Genomic DNA, 10,682 nt, shown 5'->3' on the forward strand with positions numbered 1-10,682 from the left:
TGTGTGTATTCTATAAAAAAGAGTTATTTTTTAAATTGTGTCCCAAAGGACAATGATTTAGAAGTAGTATAACAGTTTTCTGTGGTTAAAACCTATAGCAAGCTTTTTTTCTTCTTTTACAAAGGCATCTTCTGTGACTGGGACCAGAAGTGTACATCTACATAAAGATTAAAAAAATTGCTTTGGGCTTAAGCAAACATTCCCCATGCTGGTCAGGGTGGTATTGCTGACATCCCTGGCATGTTGTGGTGCATTCTGCCTGTCCCCCAGTTCAGACAGTTAATTCTCAATTTCTCTTTTATTTTCAGGGTTGTTCCGGTTGTGGAAAATGTGACTGCAGTGGAGTAAAAGGGCAAAAGGTGAGTAAGTCAGTTCTCTTAGCTTCATTATCTTGCTTATTTAAACCACATGGTGTATAATCTACTGGCAGGCAGGTGAGCCATTAGTTTCAATGAACAGTTGCACTGCCACAGGGCATTGCCCTTCCCCAGGGTTTCCGAAAAGCAGCCAGCTCAGTGTCTGCAAAAGCATGAGGGCCAGGGGTGGGAAATGGCCAAATTCCCCGACTGCAGGGCAAAGCCCCTGGCCCAGTGCTTGGCCATGCTCCAAGTGGGATCTTTCCCCAGTAAGCGAGATGCTAACCCGGTGCTCTCACCTTTCCTACACCTCACCTCCAGTCTTTTCAGTGGGTGGCAGAGGTCCTGGCTTGACATCCTGACCACCTGTGGAAGCAATGCCAGGAGATCAGTTCAGAAATGCTCCCCTCAGCTTGCTGTGCAGGTTGCTCTCCAGGAAGGCTGTGATGCATTAAAAGCAGCATACCCTGACCAGCGTTAGCCCTGGGAGGCAATGACCTGCAGGAAGGAGGTTAATAATCAACTTAAATACAGCAAAGTATTTCAAGTCACAAAGAAATATTTAAAAATTTTTGACAAAACCTTGCAAATTAAAGTTCTTGTTCAGCTATCCAAACTTCCTGTGTGTGAAACAGAAAAGGCACTCCCAAGGCTTCTTTTAAAGCAGTAACAGTGAAGAAAAAATATAGTGTACTTAAGCATCCCATGAATTCCCCCTGTAAATTGCCTGCTTTTGTAAATATTGTAGACATTCAATCACTCTCCTCTCTCTTCCAATTCTCCTGTAGAGAATTTAATCTACAGTGTGTTCTGTTATACGTGCACATGTACTGTATATCTGCCATTATAAACGAATGTAAACCAAAGGCTTTATCATCCTGTGGTTGCAGTGGGAATATTCTTCAAGGTAAGTTGTTTAGGTCACCCAGAGGCGTGCTTAGAAGAGGTGGGAGTTTCGTTTGGTTTTTGTTTTGGGGGGCTCATTTTTTTAAAAATAAATATACAGCTTATGTTCTAAGTTCTCTCACATGTGATAGCTACATATTATGGATAAGGGTTTTAAGAATGTTTGTCTGTGGCTTTTCGTTGGTGTTTTCCAGAACAAGGAATGTAAATTACTTAATTGGAGACCTAAGCAAAGATCATTTTCTTTGTAACAGAACACAGATTAATTTGTGAGACAGATGAAGAGTATCAAGGTTCAAAACATCTTTTTGATGAAGTTTCCTTTTAAAAATGACCTATTAATATCTGTTTAATAAAAGTCATCTATATTAAAAAGGTTCAGAACATTGAATTTATTCCTTGATATCTTGATATTCCATTATAACTCTCTTGTTGAAAGCCATTAGTTTTCAGTTCATAGAGTGTGTTAGCATCTTGTAACTAGATAATTTTTAAAAATGATCGTTTGGGGAAATAAATTGTATTGGAGCTTACGCTTCATTTATTTCCAGCTGCAACCCTGACTGTCTTTGCTAGAACTCTTGTTGGCATTTTTCATTTGCATAGTCCAGAGTCTCAAAAAGTTGAAAGAAATAGGTGCTTGTCTGATATGCTAGAAGCCAAAACTATCTCAAATTGCTGTAGGTTACTTAAAAATGTAGAAGAGGGAAAAATATCAGTCCATAGCAACAGAAGTCATAGTGAAGTCCAGAACTCATGCAAACTTGTCCAGCAAGTCAGTGTACTCCCCACTCTTCCTAATGGATTCCATCACAAACTGCTCTGACTTTAAACATATGTAGTGAAATGTTTACATACTTTTAGGCTGTGTAAGAAATTTAATTATTGACATTAGAGATATCTAGACAGGTGAATTAATAGTTATACCTAGAAAACAATATTAAAGAGGCATTTGAAGATATTTTGGAATGTATTTAAAAGTAACTTGATTCAGATCAATACATATCAATGCTTGCTCGTTATGTTGACACACTGAGGCTTTCAAATGTGTACTTAGAATTTTGAACAGAAAACTGTTTTATTTAAAAACATCTGCCCCCCACCCTTGTTCTAGCCTAGGACAACTTTTCATCCGAATTCTTTACGTTAATGCCTGTCTAGAATAAGGACAGCCTGCTACCCAGTCCCAGGCCTGAAGACTGGTGAGGGAAAGCAAAGGGAAGTATCCTTCCTGCTTGCCTTTGTAATATTTCTAGAAATGGTCTTTCCAACCAACATGTTTGGATTTGAAACATGTCTCTGTTAGATACTATTCTCATTAATGCACACATCAGTAGCGGAACATGTTACCTCAGAAATCTACGTGAATGTTGCTTAATCAGAGAAGGACTGATTATAAAGACTGTTCCTAGCCAGGATCCAGGCCAGAAGAGGGCCACCATGCCCAGCTCTTGTAATACCCTAGGAGACCACGTTAGAGAAAATCTGCTCTCCACTTCTTACGTAGACACTTGTGTGGGAAGTACATATCCATTCTGCCCTGCACCATCCGCAGCCAACATGTTGCCTACACTGGAAACCCTTTTGATCTGTCTTCCATGTTGTGCAGAAGTGCACAAACGCCAAAGGGCCTTTTCCAATCCACCCACAATCTTCAGCAATGTAACCACACCAGTTTACTGCTGTGGGAGCTTCAGCAGCTGCGGAAGTGGGTGCTGGCTTTACCCTTTAATGCCTTAATTATTAACATCTGGAGTTATATTTCCTACCATAGTGTGGGAAGAAGTTACAGACCCTACGACTTGGGAGTGGGGCTTAATTAAAATACATTTGGCCAAACAATCATATTTGTGATCTCACCAGAAAAAGTGCTGAAAATAGTATTTGACTTAAAAGCTATGAAATGCCCAAGAAATATTACCCAACAGCATTTGAGACATGGAAGAGTAAATTTTATTGCCATATTTTTCTCTCTAATTTGAGAATCTTTTCATCAACATGACCATTTGGATGGCCATAATAAGAATACATTCAATATGTTCTCTCATTAGGGTGTTTCCATGAAAATGCATGTCTATGCCAAACTCCTTTAAGATGACTCATACTTTATCAAGGGCATGTAGTTGACAAAATCGAAGGGTTTTCATCCCTTTCAGAAAATTTCAGAAAGTAAGTCTAATTGCAACAGATGGCTCTTATCCTACAAAGCCTTTATTATTACACTGAACATCAGGATGTTATTTTAAGCTATATAATGTCAAGTATCAAGTATTTGCCAAACAAAACATGCAGAAATTTTAGAAAAACATAATATTGCTGAAATAATACAATAATAAATAATACCTCACTGTTTTCCATTAGATAGGTTAGTCTAAAACATCTTAATTTGTTTCCTCTTACACTCTTTATTTGGTGTTCTGTACAATAACTGATGGTTCTTTGTAACCTTGCTAAAGTGTGAGATCTGTTTAAACTGATTAGAGTTTTGAATGCTTGCCTACATTTTATTGGGTTACTCAGAGGCAGAGAGAAGCTGTGTTTTCTCTTTTATGCCTACCTAGACTTTGAGAACAATTTCAAGCAGCTGTGGAGATAAGAAGGTCTAGCTATTAATGTGTGTAGAAAAAAGCATGTTAAGCATTTAATTACCATTTAGAACAAAGACTGTATAGAGCTGAGTAAAATTCTCCATGCACTGACTTTTTCCAAGAATGTTCATTCTCTCATTCATGACCATTTGCACTCATTTTACTCCATATCAGAAACATGTATAAATGGAGGTAACACTGAAACTTTGCTGTAACTAATACAGAATGATTAATCTTCTAACATTTATCAGTCAGAATGCATTAAAGTATAAATTCTCATTCTTTAGTGTAAATCCCTTATGATGATTGCCCAGTCTCAGCATTACCCATTAAAGTCACAAGAATATCAAGTGTGATTTTGTTATTGCCCAAGAAGTATTGCACTTTTAAAATAAAAGTCTCTGCTAGGAAATTCTGGGGAAAAAAAAAAAAAAAAGAAATAGAATTAACTCTTATGTAACTTATGCTTTTGAGGTGTTTTTTTTTGTTTTGTTTGAGATGTAAGAAAACTTGAGCAAATAATTTTATATTGACAGATTTTTGTTTTCCTAATTCTGAGACTGTATCCGTATTATTATACCTACATAAAAATCACTTCTGCATTTCCCTTGATGGGTGCATCATCCCCATGTGGATTGACCATGCTGCAGAAGTACACAAACTGGCTTTCCTTCAGCCATTTTGAGTCTGGAAGCCAGGTGGCTCTGTTACTGGCTTAGACTGAAAGTCACTGGGACATCTCTGTTGTCCCCTGACAACAGGAGCAGTGATCAGATTCTTGTCTCCTGTGCGCTCATCTAGTCTTTTACAGTCAGACATGATTTTGCTGCCAGCAGGTGATTGTGCTTCTTCATTTTCTCTGGGTAATGAAGAGTTGACTGTTCAGTAGACTCTGTCCCTGTATATTTGTTTTGTTTTAGTTCGGGTTTTTTAAGGTTTACCAGATTGGGAGGGTCTTCAAGGCTTCTCCTGTCATTTTAGGTATCAAAAGATGCACCAAAATTATTTGTGATATCAATGAGTTAAAACAATATAAAGCCCCTTGTTGGAGAGAAGCTCCAGCAGTTGGTGGGAAGATCACTATTAAATACTTCTGAGTTTCCTTTACAATATAGCAGAGGGCGACAAATTGGTTTCTCTAGTGGAACAAATAAATCAGTAATCACTGAATCTGTGCTTTTTCATCTTCAACCTGTATTAGCAACATAAAGACTTTTTTATCAAGAATATTCATTTTCACACTTTGCATTGGCACCATTTCATGTCAGTATTTACTATTTGTTTTTAATGAGTTCTTCCATAGTTCTGCTCAGTGTTTCTGTTAAGTGGCTGCTGTAGATATTTACGTCGCGTACAGCACCTGTTCATACCTGAGTTGGAAAGACTACGAACTGAGGACACCAAGCAAAGCACAGCTAAATTATATATCCCAGAGAGGGACATAAAGCTGACAAGAGGAGTGATGGGCAGTGTGGGAAGAAAGATTGTGTTTGCAGTCTGGAAAGGCCTAATAGATAACATGAAATCATCTGATCATTCCTGAAAAGAAGAGATCAGAAGACACTAATAAAATAAGCAAAGGTATTGATCAGCTGCAGGTCTGATATTCTTCAAGGAGACTTGTGCTTTGTAAACTGTTTTGAAAATCAGGCCATTATCACAATGTTTGTGTCAATTCTGCAGTGAAAGTAGTGTATTTTTATTGATTTACCCTTTCTTTCTGTCACTCAGAGTAAACTAATCTTTCTAATTCAAATAAAGGAGAAAGAACATCTATGTTTCATAAAGAGAACACACCAGCAAAGCTGCTATTCTTGCAAAGAATGAGATATCAAAATATTTGGAATAATATTGAGCAGGAAACTCTGAGTACTGAAAGTTTTCTACAGTTTCCTACCTGGCAGATCAAACTGCTAAATGCTATCTGGAGCCATCAGATTTTCTTCATTTGAAATAGTCATTTGGAACAATTTGTCCCATTTGTCCAAATGGAACCAAATGTCTCTGGCAACATTTCTATATTAAGATACATTTTTGCACTCAGTGTGGTACGTGTCTTTGATTAACACAAACTAGTGGATTACACTGATGAATGGAAAGAGTACTGTGTGGCAAGAGTACTGTAAAAGCAGAGTACTCTATGAAAAAAAGAGTACTCTATGGAAAGAGTACTGTAAAAGCAGTTATCCCAGTAATACTGTGTGATAGAATATGCTCATATTTAGTTTTCAGAGCTGACTTCTAAAGGTTTTCACACAGTAGTATTTCATTTGGCATACTACGACCCTTTAAGCAGCTGTTGCTGGATGCATATATTTGTTTTTAAAGATATTGGTATAATAATCTCAAGCATTTCATGGCGGAATAATACATACTCTCTAGCCTCGCAGAGTTTCATTTTACATTTGTAAAACTGCTGTTAGTGTAGATCTTTATTATTGTTTCTCAGAGCATTACAGGGCCTTATTTTGATCTGATGCATGTAAGCCTCCAATGAAATCACTAAATTTTCCCAAATGCGAGATCAAAGTAAGATCAGAAAAGACCTGTAAGATCTCCACTCTGAAATCTGTATGCTTGGGAAGTGGAGCCACCCAGTGCTTGTGCAGTACCCATGTGTACTTTGGGATCTTCCCAAATTTAAAATTTTGTCCATGCAAACAGAGTCACACTTCCAGTGTCTACTGACTACACAGTGATTATAAAACTTATGCCCCAGCTTGCAGTTTTTTAGAATCTGGTCATATGTGTGACAGCACCTGCAGTCTGCTTCTGCTTTCTGTCTGTTAATCTTACTGCCCACAACACTAATACTCTATGATGCAGACAAGGTTTTGTGGGTGTAGATTATGGGTCTGGGACAACATATGCCTGGGGAACAGCAGAAGCTACATTTTGTAGTTTATCCCTCAGGCTTCTTTAAAACATTTTGCCATTCAATTTATAGTGTTTGCTGGGGATCTCAGACCAAGCCAGACATTATAACTGATGGTTCTGTGATGTGTCAGTTCCCACACAATAACTTAATGCTTGATGCACTTAATAATCAGTCTCTATCTACATTTTCTCTGGAGCAGTATTCACAAGAAGCAACAAATAATAATAATATTACTAGGGAACCACAGTAATATGGTAATCTCCTTAAGCCACTTTTTAGTCTTTCTAGTCAAGAGCAAAAAGTGGTTTGGGGGTTTGGTTTTGGCTTTGTTTTGGTTTGGGTTTTTTTTTTTTGTTTGTTTGTTTTGTTTTGTTTTGTTGGTTTTTTTTAAAAATCTCATACTAGTGGTAGTTAGTTGTTTGATTCTCTTTGCTCAGCTACCTCCTATTTCAGATTTTAGACCTGTGTTTTCAGTGAGAGGTCATAACTTACATTAGTCATTGAAAACATCTGGCCATATGATCTTGGCTTTCAGAAAGGCAGATCTGAATTATCTTAAAGTTTGGATTTCATTAAGAAAGGGTAAAAAGCCAAATTTCATAGAAAATTCTCAGAAACACTTCCAGCAGAACCAGTAGCAAGACTTGTAAACATATATGCCTGGAAGGAGACAGAACAGTAAGAAGCAGCATGACAGTGGGAAACCTGAAGTAGCTGCTGAAAAAATGATAGTGGACTACTTTATCACACAAACAAGTTCCTAACCAGCTGGAGAACCTCTTTAGTTTAGCCGAGAAAGAAGCTTAATATCACAGAAGGAGCAAGAACAGCTGAGAAAGCATTTTTAAGAGGTGTTAAAAAGGATTTACATTTCCTATCAGGTAAGTACAACACCTGAGAAAGTTTTACACAACAATAAGTACATGGAGTTACAGACAACATAGCAAAGCAAGTCAACCTAAATGATAAAAATAATTAGTTTTCAGTAACAGGTAAGATCTTCTCCTATATCATCTTAACAACAGAAGAAAAGCAAAATTAAAGCAAAGCCAATGGAAAAGCAACTTAGACTCCCATCTGGAAAATCATGTTTCTATCCCTTAGAATATTTAAGAGTAACTAGAATGGCAAAACCTACCCATAAATTTAGTAGCTCTTAAAGAAAGCATGTGACAGCTTCAACTGAAGTTTAGCTAGAACATTTTTGAATGATTTGATATGCCAACAAAAATAATTATCACCAAGGCTTGTGTCAAAGATCAGTGTGCACAGTTAAATACTGAGTTGAGTGAGGTAGTGAACACAGACACTGGCATCAAATCAGATGTCTTCTCATTCTTTTCTCATTTGACACTGTTACTGACTGTAAATGGATGCAACAGAAGTATTTCATGGCTAGTTAGAACACTAAAAGCTTTGGGGAGCTTTGGTAACCCTTGGTTTTATTAGAACAGTTTGCTCACTGCTGAGCAAAGACCCAAAAGACTCTGCAGAACTGCAAAACAAATGGGTTTAAGTTCTAGTGATGGAGAGAAGGGACTCTAGTACAGTGGAGCAGCCTGAAGAGCCCTCTGACTCCAACGTCAGGAGTTAGATGAAAAAAAGGGGAGAATACCAATGGCTGGTGTACCGGAGCAGTGAGCAGAGAAGGCAGTGCTGCTGCCTGTGGCACCTTTAACGGAGATTTGGGAGTTAAGGATGCAATTATAGATCTTCAACTCAAACTTAGTTTCTGTCTGAAAATGTGGAGATGGAAGCTGGAAATACATCAAGGAGACAGCACAGCCTTGTAAAACTCTAAAGGGATCTCTTTAGGAAGTTCTAGGTATAAGTGTAATTAATTTGTATCAAAGCCAAGGAATGGGAACTGAGGGACACTGTTTATTCAGGGGGAAAAAAGGAAAACCATAGTGCTTGGAAAAGTGAAACTCCCCAGATGTAGGCAAGGCACAAGCTTTTGATAGCAAAACTGGCCTTGCACCTTACCTCTCGTTGGGCACAGTCAGCTTTTAGGAAGGGCAGGGGAGGGGGCGGAGGGGAAGAGCTGTCCAGTGTGAATCCCGCATCCTGGGGCTGGGTTATTTCCCTGCGGGCCCCTCTGGGTGGCACTCATACATCACGGAGTTCATGTGAGCTGACAGGCCCTTTACACATCCTTGCCTTCTTTTGTCAAAAAGAAAACCGTAAAGACACCTGCTAAGCAGTAGACGAACTTCTGGTTGGCATTCACTGACAACGATGCTGATATCCTCCCCAGTGTCAAAATATTTGTTTTAATTGTTATTAATGATTATTGCATCTTTGATAACTTAATTGGTTTAGGCTGAACAACCCTGGAGGTACTAGAAAAAAGTCACATTGTAGTGGCTGTTCTCCAGTGGATGTGGTTGAGTCAAGAGACTCCAGAGATTAAACTGAATCACAGAATCACAGAATGTTAGAGATTGGAAGGGACCTCGAAAGATCATCTAGTCCAATCCCCCTGCCGGAGCAGGAACACCTACATCAGCTCACACAGGAACGCATCCAGGCGGGCTTTCAATGTCTCCAGAGAAGGAGACTCCACAACCTCTCTGGGCAGCCTGGAGAAACACTGGCTTACACTTCTGAGGCACAATGTTATCTGCCTTACGGTATTTTTATGATAAAAAGTCAGAAGTCCAAATATTTCCTCTAGGTTTTGTGGAAAGATATTTTACTCCTGTGCAACTTTCAAAATGTTTCAAACTTTGGAAATAATATTTCAAACCTAGCCCAAAAAAGCAGCTAGAATAGCACTGTCTAGAATAGTACTGTCTGTCATGTACTCTTTAAGATATGAGCTACTTCATTATGAGAACTTCATTGCAGTCTGTACTGTCTAGGACCAGCTGCCCATGTTTTTACTATTTATGGAAGAGATTATTTTCTGTAAATATGTCCATGACAAACCTTTGGCAAGAGAATAAAACTTGCATGTAACATCACATTTCATTCCAGGTCTAGGATCTGGACAAAAATAAATTAAAAAAACCTGAAAAGTTCAAGACTTTTTTTTTTCCTGCTGTTTCATCTTTAAATGTGAGCCTTTAAACAATGCCAAATGCAAACAAGTGCTAAATAATTTTCTCTAATGAAAAAGGAAGGGTGTGGAGCATTTTTACCCTTATATTCTTGGACCTTTAGCACTGGAAGTGATTTAACACAATGTGCAATAAAACAAAGGAAGAGTTACTCAGACGTAATGAGTTCAACACATGATTAGAAGGGGTGGGAAATATAGCACCCTTTTGATTCAACCTGTCTCCAGGTGCTAGGATTTCCTTTTTTTTACACCTTAAATGCATTTGTCCTTCAAATGTTCTCTTCCCTTGTGGTTCTTTGAGTTTCTTCTATTCCCCAGGGTGGCTCTATCTGATGGGAAAAAAAGTTTGGAAAAACCCATATGCACCTCTGGTAAAAGGTTTCTGTGACTTCCTCCTGAAATATCATGAGCTCAGCATTTTTTTTTCAAGAATCAAGGAAAGTTTAAACATGATGAACCACATACCTTGGTGTTAAACTGCCAACCTTTGTGCAGGCAGACTTCCACAGTTGGAAAATAAAGTTTGCTTTCTGTCTGTTGGCTTCTGCTATCTGTTAGTCTTGCCTTCATATTCCTGTCCTTCATATGCTGGGTCCTCAATTATGCTTTGAGGTAGACTACTCCTGGCTTATAAAATGTTCAGACATGTTATCTTTTGTGAATGAATGAATTAAAGGTGCATGTACTAACTTCAATCTATTTTTTTTTCCTTTTTTTTTTTTTTTTTTTCTTAACGGAGGCAAAACAAGCTAATCTTCTAAATAATAGTTTGCTGTAAGTACAAATATGTTCCTCCTCAGCATCCTACCTGCTTCTGGATCTGTACCATTTATCTCACTGGAGTAAAATATCACACAAAAAGTACATCAGGCAAAGACCCACAAATGTAG

General features: G+C 38.1%; 1 protein-coding gene across 1 annotated transcript in view; it reads left to right on the plus strand.

Moving 5' to 3' along the window:
- The first annotated feature begins 308 nt into the window (after positions 1-308).
- COL4A1 (collagen, type IV, alpha 1) overlaps positions 309-10,682 on the plus strand; it is a 70,265-nt gene continuing 59,891 nt past the window's right edge. Inside the window, exon 1 of the mRNA XM_010074339.1 lies at positions 309-359. The gene's annotated coding sequence lies outside the window, so the exon portion shown is untranslated. The remainder of the gene's footprint in view (positions 360-10,682) is intronic.

The sequence above is a fragment of the Pterocles gutturalis genome, unplaced genomic scaffold, assembly GCF_000699245.1.
Source record: "Pterocles gutturalis isolate BGI_N339 unplaced genomic scaffold, ASM69924v1 scaffold30556, whole genome shotgun sequence".
Taxonomy (NCBI): Eukaryota; Metazoa; Chordata; class Aves; order Pterocliformes; family Pteroclidae; genus Pterocles; species Pterocles gutturalis.